The sequence below is a fragment of the Carcharhinus amblyrhynchos genome, chromosome 5 (genome assembly GCF_965287045.1).
Source record: "Carcharhinus amblyrhynchos chromosome 5, sCarAmb.v2.hapA, whole genome shotgun sequence".
Classification (NCBI taxonomy): Eukaryota; Metazoa; Chordata; class Chondrichthyes; order Carcharhiniformes; family Carcharhinidae; genus Carcharhinus; species Carcharhinus amblyrhynchos.
In genome coordinates this window covers 2,565,733-2,582,765 of record NC_137328.1, presented here as the reverse complement: position 1 = coordinate 2,582,765, position 17,033 = coordinate 2,565,733, and positions in this window count along the sequence as shown.

Here is a 17,033-nt window from a genome sequence, read left to right as displayed (position 1 = left end):
CTTTCTGCATCCTTTGGCAATTTGGCAGATAAAATAAAAATCTGATATGTAGAACAAAGAAAATTACAGCACAGGATCAGGTCCTTCGGTCCCCACCCACCCCCCCAACAAGCCTGCACCGATCATGCTGCCCAACTGAACTAAAACCCCCTACCTTTCAGGGATCATATCCCTCTATTCCCATCCTAATCATGTATTTGTCCAGGCAGCCCTTAAAAGTCACTATCATATCCGCTTCCACTATCTCCCCCGGCAGTGAGTTCCAGGCACCCACCATCCTCTGTGTAAAATAACGTGCCTTGTATATCTACTTTAAACATTGCCCCTTGCACCTCAAACCTATGCCCCTCGAGTAATTGATTCTTCCACCCGGGGAAAAAGCTTCTGACTATCCACTCTGTCCATGCCTCTCATAATCTTGTAGACTTCTGTCAGGTCGCCCCTCAACCTCCGTCACTCCAGTGAGAACAAACCAAGTTTCTCCAACCTCTCCTCATAGCTAATGCCCTCCATACCAGGGCAACATCCTGGTAAATCCCCTAATGGGATGCTGGCCTTCATAGCGAGGGGGATTGAATATAAAAGTAGGGAGGTCTTGCTGCGGCTGTATAGGGCATTAGTGAGGCTGCAGCTGGAGTACTGTGTGCAGTTTTGGGCGCCATACTTACGCAAGGATATTTTGGCCTTGCAGGGAGTGAAGAGGAGGTTTACTAGGCTAATACTGGAGTTGAGGGGGTTGAGCTATGAGGAGAGGCTGAATAAACTAGGCTTGTACTCGTTAGAGTTTAGAAGAATGAGGGGAGATCTCATTGAGACGTATAAGATGATGAATGGGATGGATAGGATAGAGGTGGAGAGACTCTTCCCGCTCAGAAAGGACAGTAGGACAAGAGGGCACAGCCTCAAGATAAAGGGGGGGGCGGTTTAGAACGGAGTTGAGGAGGAACTTCTTCACTCAAAGAGTGGTGAATCTCTGGAATTCTCTGCCCGTTGAGGTGGTGGAGGCTGCCTCGCTAAATATTTTTAAGACGCGGGTTGTTGGGTTTTTGATAAGCGAGAGGATTAAGGGTTATGGGGAGAGGGCGGGAATGTGGAACTGAGCCACGACAGATCAGCCGTGATCTTATTGAATGGCGGGGCAGGCTTGAAGGGCTAGATGGCCTACTCCTGCTTCTATTTCTTATGTTCTTATGTTCTAAATCTTTTCTATACCCGCTCCAAAGTCTCCACATCCTTCTGGTAGTATGGCGACCAGAATTGAACACTATATTCCAAGTGCGGCCTAACTAAGTGTCTATAAATCTGCAACATGACTTACCAATTTTTAAACTCACTATGCCAACTGATGAAGGCAAGCATACTGTATGCCTTTTTGACTACTTTCTCCACCTGCATTGCCACTTTCAGTGACCTTTGTACCTGTACACCCAGATCCCTTTGCCTATCAATACTCTTAAGGGTTCTGCCATTTACTGTATATTTCCTATCTGTATTAGACTTTCCAAAATGCATTACCTCACATTTGTCCGGATTAAACTCCATCTGCCATCTCTCTGCCTAATGCTCCAACTGATCTATATCCTGCTGTATCCTCTGATGGTCCTCATCGCTATTCGCAAATCCACCAACCTTTGTGTTGTCCGCAAACTTCCTAATCAAACCAGTCACATTTTCTTCCAAATCATTTATATATATTACAAACAGCAAAGATCCCAGCACTGATCCCTGAGGAACTCCACTTGTCACAGCCCTCCATTCAGAAACATATCCTTCCAATGTTACCCTCTGTCTTCTTTGACCGAGCCAGTTTTGTATCCAACTTGCCAGCTCACCTCTGATCCCATGCGACTTCACCTTTTGCACCAGTCTGCCATGAGGGACCTTGTCAAAGGCCTTACTGAAATCCATGTAGACAGCATCCACTGCCCTACCCAGGCATCTTTGTCACTTTCTTGAAAAACTCAATCAAGTTAGTGAGACACGACCTCCCCTTCACAAAACCCTGTTGCCTCTCACTAATAGGTCCACTTATTTCCAAGTGGGAGTAAATCTTGTCTCGAAGAATCCTCTCCAATAATTTCCCTACCACTGACGTAAGGCTCACCGGCCTGTAATTAAATACTGGATTATCCTTGCTCCCTTCTTAAACAAAGGAACAACATTGGCTATTCTCCAGTCCTCTGGGACCTCCCCTGTAGCCACTGAGGATACAAAGATTTCTCTCAAGACCCCAGCAATTTCCTCCCTTGCCTCTCTCAGTATTCTGGAGTGTATGCCATCAGACCCTAGGGTTATACTTGGTTTAATTTGGGTGAGGACATGCTTTACAGTTTCACACCTTCCCTCCAGCCTGCCTTGTTGGTTTACTGTGTCTCCATTATAACATCAGCTCTGAAATTAACTCTTGGCACAAGTACACTGTGTGCTGCGAGACTCTGGGGACTGAAGGGTTAATAGCACAGCTGTCCGAGGGATGGGGAGATTTCCAGAATGTCTGACAATCCTGAAAGATACCAATGAAATAAATAAACATCAAAACGTTGTGAAGTTACGATTGATGTGGTGGGTCCCTGGTTATGAAGTACATTTGGTAACATTATTGACCATTTTATCACTTGTGTTTAGCATTAACTAAAAGCAGAATGCTTGGGGCTAACAATACTCAGGTGCATTTAATAAAACCCTTCTTAAAATTGCATTTGTGAATACTAAACTGAGAGGTGTACAGATATATAGAAAGTAGAAAGACTTGCATATCAAAGCCAGGTTCATTTATGTAACGTCCTTCACGATCGCAGGATGTCCCTCATCACTTTACAGACAATTGAGTAACTTTCCCAGTATAGTCACTGTTGAAATGTAGGAAACACAACAGCCAATTACAACAAAGCATGATCCCACAATCAGCAGGCTGATAGGGGATCACATAACTGGCTTCTGTGATCTTGGTTAAGGGATAATTATTGACCAGGAGACCAGGAAAAACTGCCCTGCTCTCCTTCATAATAGAGGCCATGTGATCTTTGACATCCACCTCAGAGGGCAGATGGTTTAAAGATTTTAACAGTTTAAGTCTGATTTGAAAGAGAGCACCTCTGACAGTGCAGCACTCCCTCAGTACTGCCTCTCTGACAGTGCAGCACTCTCTCAGTACTGATCCTCTCCGACAGTGCAATGCTCCCTCAGCACTGATTCTCTGGCAATGCAGTACTCTCTCAATACTGACCCTCTGACAGTGCAGCACTCCCTCAGTACAAACCCTTTAACAGTGCAGCACTCCCTCTGAACTGACCCTCTGACAGTGCGGCACTGCCTCAGTACTGACCCTCTGACAGTGCAGCACTCCCTCAGCACTTACCCTCTGACAGCGCAGCACTCCCTCAGTACAAACCCTTTAACAGTGCAGCACTCCCTCTGAACTGATCCTCTGACAGTGCGGCACTCCCTCAGTACTGACCCTCTGACAGTACGGCACTCCCAGAGTGCTGCATTGAGAGTGTCCTCCTCGGTGACTTAGTGCAAAGTGCTCCCACTGAGCCACAGCTAACAGGTTGCCAGGAACTGCAAGGTGTTCACACTTGTACGCAGCACAATATTAGAGGACAATTTACTTACGCTATCTTCCACTTTCTGAGTCTCTCTTCTGAGCTATAGCATTGTAGTATCACTTCCTTACTACAAGGATAGAGGGGAACAGATCGAAAGTGGTCCTATGTTACCATTAAGTGTCTCCGAATAAAAGCAGGTGGACTGTTCCAACTTGTGGGTGATTTACACCATCCCCACCAACATTTCCCCCCACTCCTGGCACCCTCCCTCCCCCCATTGCCCCCCTTCTTGGCTGGAATGGAACTATAACGTTCTGATAAATTGGACCAGGGAGGGAGCAGTCCATTGGCCATCTGTTCCCATTCCCAGTTGACCTGGGTTCACAAGGACAGCCTAGCCGCCTGTCTGGTTCAGGTTTATGAAGTACACATTCGGGTCCTGTGCTGGCTGTAACTTTTTAATGTGATTTGGACAAGCTGACAGCGCAAGCATCGGATTTTGGGACTTCCAATTACAGGCTCCCTGGAAAATTTTCAGCCCAGTTCCAGATCGTCATTGCAATGCACCCCAACTCACCCAAGCACCCCCCCCCCCTTTATTATCATGTCATAGATAGAATCATAGAATCATTACCGTGCAGAAGAGACCATTCGGCCCATCGAGTCTGCACCAATTCTTTGAAAGGACATGTTACCCAGGCCTTCTCCCTCTGCACTACTCTGTAAAAACATACATTTAGCATGGCCAATCCATCTAATTTATACATCTTTGAACACTAAGGGGCAATTTTAGCACGGCCAATCAATCTAACCTGCACATCTTTGGAGTGTGGGAGGAAACCGGAGCACCCGGAGGAAACCCACACAGACACGGGGAGAACGTGCGAACTCCACACAGGCAGTGACCCGAGCCGGGAATCGAACCCGGATCCTTGGTGCTGTGAGGCAGCAGCGCTAACTAAATTTGGGAATAAAAGCAGGGAATGCTGGAAAAGACTTTGCAAGTCAGGCAGTGTCAGTGGAGGGAGAAACAGAGGTTCCCATTTCAGCTGGAGGGAAGCATGGTGATTCTGAGTAAATGAGGAAGGCTCCCTGGTGGTGGATGGCAGATGGGGTGATCCGAGGAGTGTGGAATATTCGGGAAGTGTATATCACACAAGCAAAAATGCCCATCACACTTAGAAAGTGACTGTGTGTCAGAAGATCCAGGGGTGGAATCTGATCCCAGATAAATGGGCTAAAATGGGCAAAGTGCATCCATCACATCCTTGGCACAAATATCATTTGGTGAAAATCTCAACAGCAACTCGCATTTATATAGCGCCTTTAACGTTATCAAACAAAAATTGTCACCGAGCCACAAGGAAATAATTAAGACAGATGGACAAAAGCTGATTCAATGAGAAGGTATTAAGGAGCGTCTTAAAGGAGCAGAGAAAGGTGGAGAGATTTAGGGAAGCGTAATAACTCGTTGTGGCTTCAAGTAATGAAGGGTTTATTGTCAATGATATTTATATATGTACAAGCAATGGTGTGACAGCACTGTAATACATGCTTAGTCTCTCCTCCCTGGCTCCAGCTGAGGTTCCCCTCCAAGCTGGGATACACACCCTTCCACCCGATTGGTGCTGCCTCTGTATAGGATCTGGTCCAATCATGAGTCCCTCAGGGAAACCCCCCCCCCCCCTCAAAAAAAAGATCACACTACCACAGGAAGGAATTCTTGAACTTATAACTCCAGGCAGCTGAAAGCATGGTCATCAATGGATTAAAATCAGGCATTGCCTAAGAGGCCAGAATTAGCGGAGTGTAGGGAACTGGGAGAGTTGTAGGGCGGGAGGGGGTTCACCGCCCACCACTTGCCCCGATCGGCTCCGATTCAAAAACATCGCCAGGAGTTTTGTCACGAAGGTTGTGACTCTTTACAGCGAACAACAAGGGAGACCAGCAGACTCTGTAAGCTGATGGAGCTGTGAGCTCACAATCCCTGTGTCATCCTGTCTCCTCTGCTGTGGATTTGAAGCTGAAGGCAGCAGTGGGATGGGTTAAAATCCATGACAGATCAAATATCCAAAACAGACAGTATTGTTTGAAGAAGATTTGGGCTTGGAAGAGTCTGTTTCAGGCTATGTTGAACCTCTGTGTCATCCAGCTGTGGTTTTAGTGGTCAACCACAGAGGTTTAAGCTTCAGGAAGAGTAACGTCCATTTCTGGTAAAAAGAGGAATCGCTGACAAAGTTGACTTCCATTGATTAATCATGTCACTACTGAAAAGACAGTTCAGATATAATGAGCGAGTGGAACAATTTCTCTAACAATTGGAGGGAACTACAAAAACTGGGTAAATGTTACAGATAGAGTGGAAAACTAAACACCAGGGTCATGATTTGTAAGGAGACCAGTCACACTGTGCACCAGAGAATATGTAGAGAAAAACGCAGTATTATTTTTGGTAACCATATGTTACAGACTGACAAACAGCCAGGCAGAGACAAGAAGTTCAATTGCAACTTTCAAAAGGGAGTTGGACACTTAAGTCTGATACTAAACTAATTCATTTGTAACTTGTCTCATTTGATCCTGAGATGGGCTTTTGACTTCATATTCGGTCTTATTATAACACTTATTTCTACCTCTGTAATATTACCCAGCTTCACCCCTGTCTAAGCTCATTCATCCAACCATCATCACCCCTTCGTTACCTCCTGACTCAGTTATTCCAATACTCTTCTGGCTGTTGTCCCAAATTCTACCCTCCCTAAACTATTTTTGCTCCCAGTGAGTACTGTTCCAACATCACCTGTGTGCTCCCTGACCGACGTTGGTTCCAGTCAAGCAAGAGCTGGGATTCTCCAGCCTTGCATGTCCCACGACCACAACCAGCGAGAATGGAGAACTTGACGCTCAGCCAAATCCCCGTTCACAGCAGCGAGACCAGAGAATCCCAGCCACAGGCAAGGTCGGAGAATTTCGGTTAGTACCTTGATTTTGAAATTCTTATCCTTGTTTTCAACTCGTTCCGTGGCTTCACCCCTCCTTAGCTCTGTAACCTTCTCCAGCCCCGCAGTCCTCTGTGATCCCTGTGCTCCTCCAATTCTGGCCTTTTGAGCATCTCCAATTTTGATTGCTCCACCAGTGGTGTCCGTGCCCACAGATTAGGTTCTAAGCCCTGGAATACCCTGTTCCTCTCCATCTCCCTACTTCACTTTGCTCCTTTAAGACAGTCCTTAATACCTACCTTCTTGACCAAGTCTTTTGGCTGCCTGAACTAATATCTCCTGATCTGGTTTATTGTCATACTTTATTTTGAGATTTTGTTTTACATTGAAGATGCAATATAAATATAAATATAAATTCTTAGTGTTGTATTAGCGGGTCAGGAAAGAACAGGGTGAAGGGAATTAGATGGCAGTTGTTTCAGAGACCCAGCGTAGACACAACGGCCTTTTCCAAGCTTTCCAATTCTATTTGTGTGCTTTCAATATTTTGTTGCTGATTCCTGAGCTCATTAAGTAATGACACCTTCAAATGGAAGAGCCTTTAGTCATCCCTCTAGGGCTGGCTCACTTTGTGTAGTTTCTGGAGGTCTAGGAATATGTTTCCCAGGTCATAGCTCGGATTTTAAAATGTGTAACTGATGTAACTTTGGCCACCATCTGGACAATGGATTTATTTCCAGTCTGACATTCAAAGCAGAAACAAAGGTCTTTGGGTTTCAATTTCAGGTCAAACAGGAGCATTTGGGATAATATTGTAGTTTGCCTCTTGGGCAATGACCCGATAGTTAGAGTGCACTGGGACAGGATTATCTTGTGTTTGTGTTTGAGAAAACTGTAGATCAGATTGAAATGAACTAGCAGTCTTGCACCGTGATTAACACTGCTGCCTCACAGAACCAAGGACCCGGGTTCAATTCCCGGTTTGGGTCATTGTCCGTGTGGAGTTTGCACATTCTCCCTGTGTCTCCATGGGTTTAGAGTTTTAGATAGAGTCATAGATAGAGGTTTACAGCACGGAAACAAGCCTTTCGGCCCAACTTGTCTACTCCGCCTTTTTTTAAAACCTGTAAATTAATCCCAATTGCCCGCATTTGGTCCATATCTCTCTATACCCATCGTACCCATATAACTATCTAAATGCTTTTTAAAAGACAAAATTGTACCCGCCTCTGCTACTATTTCTGGCAGCTTGTTCCAGACACTCACCACCCTTTGTGTGAAAAATTGCCCCTCTGGACACTTTTGGATCTCTCCCCTCCCACCTTAAACCTATGCCCTTTAGTTTTAGACTCCCCTACCTTTGGGAAAAGATATTGACTATCTAGCAGATCTATGCCCCTCATTATTTTATACATCGCGATCAGATCACCCCTCAGCCTCCTATGATCCAGAGAAAAAGTCCCAGTCTATCCAGCCTCTCCTTGTAATTCAATCCATCAAGTCCCAGTAGCATCCTAGTAAATCTTTTCTGCACTCTTTCTAGTTTAATATTCTCCTTTCCTCCAGGTACCCGGTTTCCTCCCACCGTGCAAAAGACGTACAGGTTAGACGCATTGGCCGTGCTGAATTCTCCTTCTGTGGACCCAAATAGGTGCTGGAGTGAGGTGACTAGGAGTTTTCACAGTAACTTCATTGCAGTGTTAATGTAAGCCTACTTGTTACATTGATTAGTAAACTTAAAAAACTTAAATATTTAAAAGGATTTGATTTGATTTGATTTATCATTGCCACATCTATTAGCATGCAGTGAAAGGTATTGTTTCTTGTGTGTATACAGACAAAACATACTGTTCATAGAGAAGGAAAGGAGGGAGTGCAGAATGTCATATTACAGTCATAGCTAAGGCATAGAAAAAGATCAACTTAATGCGAGGTAGGTCCATTCTAAAGTCTGATGGCAGCGGGGAAGAAGCTGTTCTTGAGTTGGTTGGTACGTGATTTCAGGCGTATGTATTTTTTTCCGGACGGAAGCAGGTGGAAGAATGTCTGAGGTGAGTGGGGTCCTTAATTATGCTGGTTGCTTTGCCAGGGCAACGGGAAGTGTAGACAGAGTCAATGGATGGGAGGATGGTTTGAGTGATGGATTGGGCTACATTCATGATCTTTTGTAGTTCCTTGCAGTCTTGGGCAGAACAGAAGCCCATACCAATCTGTGATACAACCAGAAAGAATGCTTTTCATGGTGCAGCTGTAAAAGTTGGCGAGAGTCTTAGCTGACATGCCAAATTTCCTTAGTTGCAGGTTGCTTTAAGAGCTGGTCACATGATGTGATGGTGATGTCATTATAATGTTGCCATAGGCTGCTGCTTTACTTTCAGTCTTGTGTCCTGTGCAGTGCAGAGAACATCTCTCAATAAAACCTGTTGTGTGTTACTTTGAATCCACGTGTGCACATCTTTTCCTTTTGTACAAAACCCACAACTCCTAACATAGTTAAGACATATCGTCTTATAACATATTGTCCACCACTGAGTAGCTTTAGGCCTTATTCTGGATCGAATCTGGATTTGTGTATTCTAATGTGTCATGCTTTCATTGTCATAAAAAGCATTACTGGCATTTACGTAATGCATTTCATTACTACTGGACATCTCAAAGCACTCAATAAAATACTTTCAAAATGTAATCACTGATGTAATGTTGGCAAACAGAGCAGTCAATTTGTATACAGCAAGCTCTTACACACAGCAACATGGGGATGACAAGATGGTTGTTTTCTTGTGTCGAGGAATGAATAGTGTCCAAGATACTGTGGAGAACTCCTCACCTCTTCTTCAAAGTAGTGTCATAGAATCCTTTATATCCATTACACAGGCAGAAGAGCCTTGGTTTTACATCTCAGCTAAAAGAAAGCGTTTCCAGCACTGCAACACTTAGTATTACACCTGACTCTCAGCGTTGAGTTTTGTGCTTGAGTCCTGGCGTGGGACTTGAACCCGAAACTCAGAGACAAGAGTCTGACAGAGTGAGCCACAGCTGACACGATTAAGAGTGACTTTGGGCACCGCAGACCCAGTCCAGATTGACTTGAGATCCGTCCAGCCTTTGCTTTGTGCACGTGTTCAGAATTAAATGCAGATTGGTTTGGGAGTTGTCCAGGGCAGGCCCGTACAGCTGCGGGGCTCCTTCCACATTCAGAAAACAGCTCTGTGGCTACACTGTACCAGGTCAGTGCTCAGTGCTGATCCGACAATGTTTTTGCTCTCGGATTGCTGGTGCTGGGGGCAGAATAGATACGGTGAAAGGGGTGTGGGAATGGAGGGAGTGAGGGGCAGGGGAGGGGGGAGCGGCGGGTGGGTAGGGGGGAGCAGGGGGTAGTGGAGAGGAGGGGGATGTTTAGGGAGGGTGGAGGTCCTTCCTGTTGTTTCATTCACAGTCACCGAACTACGATACCATACTTCATTTCCAGTACTGGAAATTACATTGGCTTACCACCCATACTATTGAGGTTTTCTGAAAAAGTCCCTTGACAGCCAGACAAAGGAACATCTGATGACCATGTGCTTACGGTCAAAGAACATCCTCTGCTTTGTGCGTACTTCTGATGCCGCAGCTTAGTTTGGGTTTGTTTAACAAATCAAATCCTAAACATTCTCTTGTAGTTTCACGGAATCTCTGGTTCTGGATAATTTTCTACATCAATCCTGAGGAAGGTTCCAGCAAATGTCATGAAGTCATTAATGAAATGGACAGGCCATTGGCAATAGAATTTCAACACAGAAAAGTGTGAGATTTATCCTTTGATAGGATAGGTGGGGAGGTTACATCACACTTGGAAAATATGAATGCAAACATGCAATAGAGAGGCATGTTAATTACACAAGAGCAGTGACATAGGTTACCAAGGCCATAAGAAAACCAAGCAGAGACTCAGATTTATTTCACACGGAACAGAACTGAAAAGCAGAGAGGTTATGTTGAACCTGTATTGAACCTTGATTCAAGCACACTCGGAGCACCTTGTAATGCTCCCATGGCTGTACTGGTGAAAGAATATCGAGGCACTGGAGAAGTTGCGGAGGAGATTTATTCCTTGGATGACCAAGGAATTCTGAGGTCGTACCTCATAGGAAAGCACAAACAGCCTGGGTCCCTCCTTTCTTGGAAAGAGAAGGCTGAGATTTTCTAAATGAGTAAGATTTAGACAGAGTAGATGTGTGGAATGTTTCCTCTGGAGGGGAAGAGAGTAGCGAGGGACCAACAATATAAAATAATCACCAAGAAATCCAACTGGGAATTCAGAAGAAACCTCTTTCTCCAACAAGTGTTGAGAATGTAGAACTCAGCACTCCAGAGTGTGGTTGAGGTGAATTGTTTAGATGCATTTAAGGGGAAATTGGATAATCAAGTGGGGGAGCAATGTCACCATGCTCATTCATGAATGAACGGGAAGAACATCTGTCTCTGGTCCTCCAGGGTGTCCTCCACCTGGAAGTGGTGGACTGGGGATGCCATGTCTAGAGGGGGGCTGGTGATAGGCTTACCACTGGCCTGCTAGCCCTGAGATGGAGGGAAAGGTGTCAAAGACAAGCTTACTAAATGTATTAATTCATTCACATATTCACTGAGGTACCGATAACGCAAGCTGCAGGTAACTCTGCCTTGCTAATGTCTCTGATCCAGATGCAGAGAAGGAGAGCTGGTCGTGAGTTGGCACAGGGTCAGAAGGAGAAAAGGCTGGAACAGCGAGAGGCAGTGGGTCAACTGGAAGGTCAAGAGGTTGGTAAACAAGAACCATGGGCAAAGGCAAGTATTAGCCCGATGTTGGGTGTATTGCTGGCAGTGTTTTTATTTAGAGATGAGTATAAGGCAGTGCTGGAAATGTTCTTGTACGTCCTGGGAGGAGGCCACTCACATAGAGCCGTAGAGGTATAGAGCATGAAAACAGGCCCTTCAGCCCCCCATGTGACCCTTTTTTTAACCACTAAGCTAGCCCCAATTGCCCGCGTTTGGTCCAAGTCTCTCTATACCCACCTTACCCATGTAACTGTCTAAATGCTTTTTAAAAGACAAAATTGTACTTGCCTCTACTACTGCCTCTGGCAGCTTGTTCCAGACACTCACCATCGTCTATGTGAAAAAACTGACCCTCTGGACCCTTTTGTATCTCTCCCCTCTCACCTTAAACCGATGTCCTCTCATCCTAGACTCCCCTACCTTTGGGAAAAGATGTTGACTATCTAGCTGATCTGTGCCCCTCATTATTTTATGGATTTCTATAAGATCAGCCCTAAGCCTCCTACGCTCCAGGGAAAATAGCCCCAGCCTCTCCTTATAACTGAAACCATCAAGTCCCAGGAGCATCCTAGTAAATCTTTTCCACTCTTTCTAGTTTAATAACATCCTTTCTACAATAGGGTGGCCTATTGATCTGCTTGAAGCTTGATCTGCAAGCTTCTCCAGTTTGACCTGAAGCTGTAGGATTAGTGCAGATTTCCTGTTCTGAAATAAGTCAATGTGCGCATGGGAGTCCTCCAAACATGGCACCAGGGTCTTTCACCCCATGAGGTAACAATGGTGAGGGTGACCTCCTGGCCGCCCTGCACTGAACTTCTCGCTGATGCAGAATTAATGAGCTGGAGGACAGATGGTCATGATCCCAGCAGGAATCACACTAACTTTCCCACGTGACACTGCACTCAGTCTCCAGAATGGAAAATACTGATTGAGGGTTGATTTTCCTTTCCCTTTCTGCAAACAGAATAGTATAGACGAGGAAACAACACTGGATCACTTCCTGCTCTATTCGCAGTTTCGCTGGGTTGGTCACGTTAGGCAGAGTCCTGGGGTGAACAGCTGGATTTTCTGCTCCATCAGACTCACCACAAGACTTGATGGTTTGAGTTATGAGGAGAGACTGGATAGACTGAGACTTTTTTCTCTGGAATGTATGGGCCAAATGCAGGCAATTGGGATTAGCTTAGGGGTTTAAAAAAGAAGGGCAGCATGGACAAGTTGGGCCGAAGGGCCTGTTTCCATGCTGTAAGCCTCAATGACTCTATGACAAGAGATGAAATAAGATGATCCATCTGGACATTTACTTCAAAGGCATTGGTGAAGCAGACAGCGTATCAAAAAATGAGGCTCAAGTCAATTGCCTGTGCACCTTAATAACCAAAGAATAAAGAACAAAAAAACAAAGAAAATTACAGCACAGGAACAGGCCCTTCGGCCCTCCAAGCCTGCACCGACCATGCTGCCTGATTGAACTCAAACCCCCTACCTTCCTGGTTACCATATCCCTCTATTCCCATCCTATTCATGTGTTTGTCAAGATGCCCCTTAAAACTCACTATTGTACTCTTTCACTACCTCTCCCAACAGCAAGTTCCAGGCACCCGCCACCCTCTGGGTAAAAAACTTGCCTCGTACGTCTCCTTTAAACCTTGCCTTTCACATCTTAAACTTGTGCCCCCTGGTAAAAGAACAATAACCAGTCTGTGGGGTTTTCAAGTTCACAGGCAGGAAGGTTGTATTACTGAGTTTGAGAGAAGGACGTGATTCACCAAGGAAACATTAATATCAAATCTTCTGTTTAATTGACGAGTGTGCTGTCAGCATACAAATTACTGTCACTCTGTAAGCAAGGGGAGTGGCGGATATCTCTGTGTTACACAACACCTTGCTTTCTTATAGATAGATACTTTCCTTTCATGTCTCAAGATGCCCAAAGTACTTTGCAGCCAATGAAATACTTCTGAAGTGTCTGCTGTCAGAAACACAACAGACAATTTTCACACAAAGAAAATCTCTCACAGACAGCAATGTAATAAAGTGTTTTGGTGATGTCGATTGAAGGATAAATATTGGCCAGGACACAGAAACTGAACCTGCTGAACCAAACTTCTGACGTGTCAGGTGCTGCAAGTTGCCCTCCAGGATTTTAGATAAATTATTATTGGATGGAATTTGCAGGTTGCTTTGTGTGATCCACCAGGCATTTTGTTCAGCGAGTGAAACGACCGTATCATTGCAGGCGTGGAGAATTCAGTTTAACGTGTTAAAAATAAGCCTGACTTGTCCTGTGACTCTTTTTTTCCTCCTTGCTCTGTGGTCCCTTTTCTGAATTAAGCGTGAAGCACAAAGTCAATTCTCCCAATAAGGGGAAAAAAATGTAGAAGTGCTGACTTGAATGGTGTTGACATATTTCTTTACAACCCCTGACCTGCAAAGAACACAGTTGAGTTCAAACTGCATCCAGCTGTGGAATGTGTTGCCACTGTGCTTTGTCTTCCCATTCCATAACTAAGCTTCTCCGAAATACCATTATGAATCATTACCGCCTGACCATTCCGTATTTTCTCCACTTTGGAGAATGTTGCAGGTAGACTAATTAAAGTTAAAGCCTGCGCTGTCTAACTGCACGGGTGCTCGAGGGGGTCAGCAATCTTTTTTGGGGAACGGTGTTGCAACATGCAAATAAGGAAAATTCTGGAGGACAGCCTTCAGCGTCTGGCGTGACAGAGTTTAATTCAATCAGTTCAATCTCAGCTGTCGGCAAGAGAAGCATTTTAGGAAATATCAGTCTTTATTTTTGTACTTCAGTTGGTTATATTAGCTGGAGCGTGGCACAGAGCTTTGAAAGGTGGATGGGAATGTAGCCAAGTTTTTGCCTCCACGCACGGGATGAGGATTTCTTGTTCTTTAAAGTGATAATGGGCTCACGTGGATGTCTTACAGGGCACAAAGAGGTCTGATAGTTAATTGGAGAAGAGGATGTGGGCACTTCAATTTGTAGCCCAAACATGGAACGCTGCATCATATGCAGAACTCTGTTCAATTGTCCGGGTCTGAATCGACCAGGTTACTTCTGTACTGTGACTTTGCAACGCGACACATCAGGCAGTCCATTGGTAGACAGGAGATCCCTGTCACAGACAGAATCTAGGAGCAGAATTCTCCCAACCCACCTGTGGCAGGCTTATTGATGGGTAAGCGCAGGGAATCTGGTGGGAGCCAAAATGTCACAAATCCGCTGGTGTAAAATCACATTGCAATGACGGGTTAATGGTGGATTAATGGCAGGTTAATGCCGGGTTAATGATAGGTCAATGATGGGTTAGTGGTGGGTTAATGGTGGTTAATGGTGGGTTAGTAGTGGGTTAATGGTGGTTAATGGTGGGTTAATGGCAGGTTAATGGCGGGTTAATGGCAGGTTAATGGTGGGTTAATGATAGGTTAATGATGGGTTAATGCTGGGTTAATGGCGGTTAATGAACCTGCTGCTAGGTGGTGTGAATGCCATTTGCATTAATTTTCATCCAATAAATGTTCATTGAAACAAGTGCGTCATCGCTGCCTCGTCAGGGCTTTCCAATCTTGCCTGATGCCAGCTTGAAATTGTGTTGGTCTAAAACCCAATTGCTGAAGTGTAACGAGCGCAAGGCAGTCTTCAATCCAAAAGAGGTCTTGAGGTCAGTGTAACAACTTGCTGCCGTAGCACTGCTCCTGATGCACTGTTCACCTCCCTGCCGGGCAGACCGGTTCCTGCTGGTTCCTGGTTGTTGGAAGCCGATCATTCCAACCCCAGGGAATCCCACAGAGCATCCGCAGCCCAACTATTTTCAGCTGGTTCATCACGAGCTAAGGTAGAAGTGAGAGTGCTCACTGATGATTGCACAATGTTTAGCACCATTTGTGATTCCTCAAATACTGAAATAGTTTGTACCCACATACAAGACTCAGACAACATTCAGGCTTGGGCTGATCAGCGGCAAGTTATGTTTGTGCCACATAAGTGCTTAGACATTGACCATCTCTAAAAAGAGAGAATCTAGCCATCTCCCCTTGACATTCAATGGCATTACCATCGCTGAAATCCACTAGCAACATCCCGATGGTTACCACTGACCAGAAACTTAATTGGGATCCTGTGTGTGCTATGGCTACAAGAGTGGGTCAGAGGTTTTATAGGCTTTGGCAAATAACACAGCTTCTGATTTCCCATCATCTGTCCACCATCTACAAAGCACAAGTCAGGAATGTGACACTCCTGGAACATTCTCCACTTGCCTGGATGAATGCAGCTCCAACAACGTTCAAGAAACCCAATACCAATCTGGACAAAGCAGCACGCTTGATTGACATCCCAGACACTACAATAAATATTCACTCCCTCCACCACTGTATTCACTCCCTCTATCACTGACACACAGTGGCAGTCATATGCACCACCTACGAGATGCGCTGCAGCAATTTTTCAAGGTTCTTAGGCAGCATCTTCCAAACCTGTAACATCTACCACCTAGAAGGACAAGAATGGAAGAATGGTCTTGTTGGACCAATGAGTGGCGCAGGTTTGGAGGGCCGAAGGGCCTGTTTCCTGTGCTGTATTTTTTTTTTCTCTTTGCTCTTTGTCAAGGGCAGCAGCCACCTGGGAACACCACCACCTGGAAGTTTCCCTCCAAGTCACTCACCACCTTACTTGGAAATATATTGCCATTCCTTCACTATCACTGGGTCAAAATCCTGGAATTCCCTTCCTAACAGCACTGTAGATGTGCCTACCCCACATGAATAGCAGAGTCCAAGAAGGCAGCTCACCACTACCTTCTCCCCTTAATCTGGTTTCCAGTGCGGGTACCATAAGCATAGACATGGGTCAAGGGTAGAGGAGGGAAAACACACTGTTAAGATGGCGGCGCGGGCCCATTGGGCCAAAGGGCCTGTTTCCTGTGCTGTGTTGTTCTTTGTTCTCAAGAACAATTAAGGATGGATAATAAATGTAGGCCTACCCAATGATGCCTACACCCCATAAACAATTAAAAAGACACTATTTATCCTCCATGATGCTGTGAGACAAGTAATAGAAAGATGCTTAGTGTGATGCACCGAGAAGCAGGAAGGTGGGGTTCCACAGTCTGTGGAGGTTTTAGGATTTCCCACAGTCTACAAGGTTGTTGCCTAGAATTGAATGGTTAAGTTGTATTTTTTGGTAGCCAAGGTGACACCATTTTAAACCAAAAGAGAAAACGCTGGAAAATCTTACCCGATCTGGCAGCAACTGTTCGGAAAGAAAAGAGCTGACATTTTGAGTCCAGATGACCCTTTGTCAAAGGTCTTTCCGCTTCTCTTTGCCCTGTACAATAAAACATGAAATCACAATCCCTAGGGTTGGGATTTTCCAGTTGTGATGAGACTCATGTGGGAAATTCAGCCCCCCGTTGGGTTTTGGTGGGACTGGACGATCCCTGTGGTTGGCGGGACTGGAACATCCTGAACTAGATCTCCACAAGGAGCCTTAGCTCTCAGCGCTAATAGAGCACATTAGCCAAAGGACTGTGCACTGGATGTTATAACCCTATCCTTGACCATAGTCCCTCTGGTAATGACTCCTTACTCCAGTGACAGAACCTTCATTTAAATGTGCATTTGATGATGTTTCTCTGTGAAATATGTAATGTTCTTTCTTTTTTGTAACCTAAACTGAGCATGACATTCTAGATCAATAAACAGGATAACTGCTGGATTCATCCATTAACTGCGC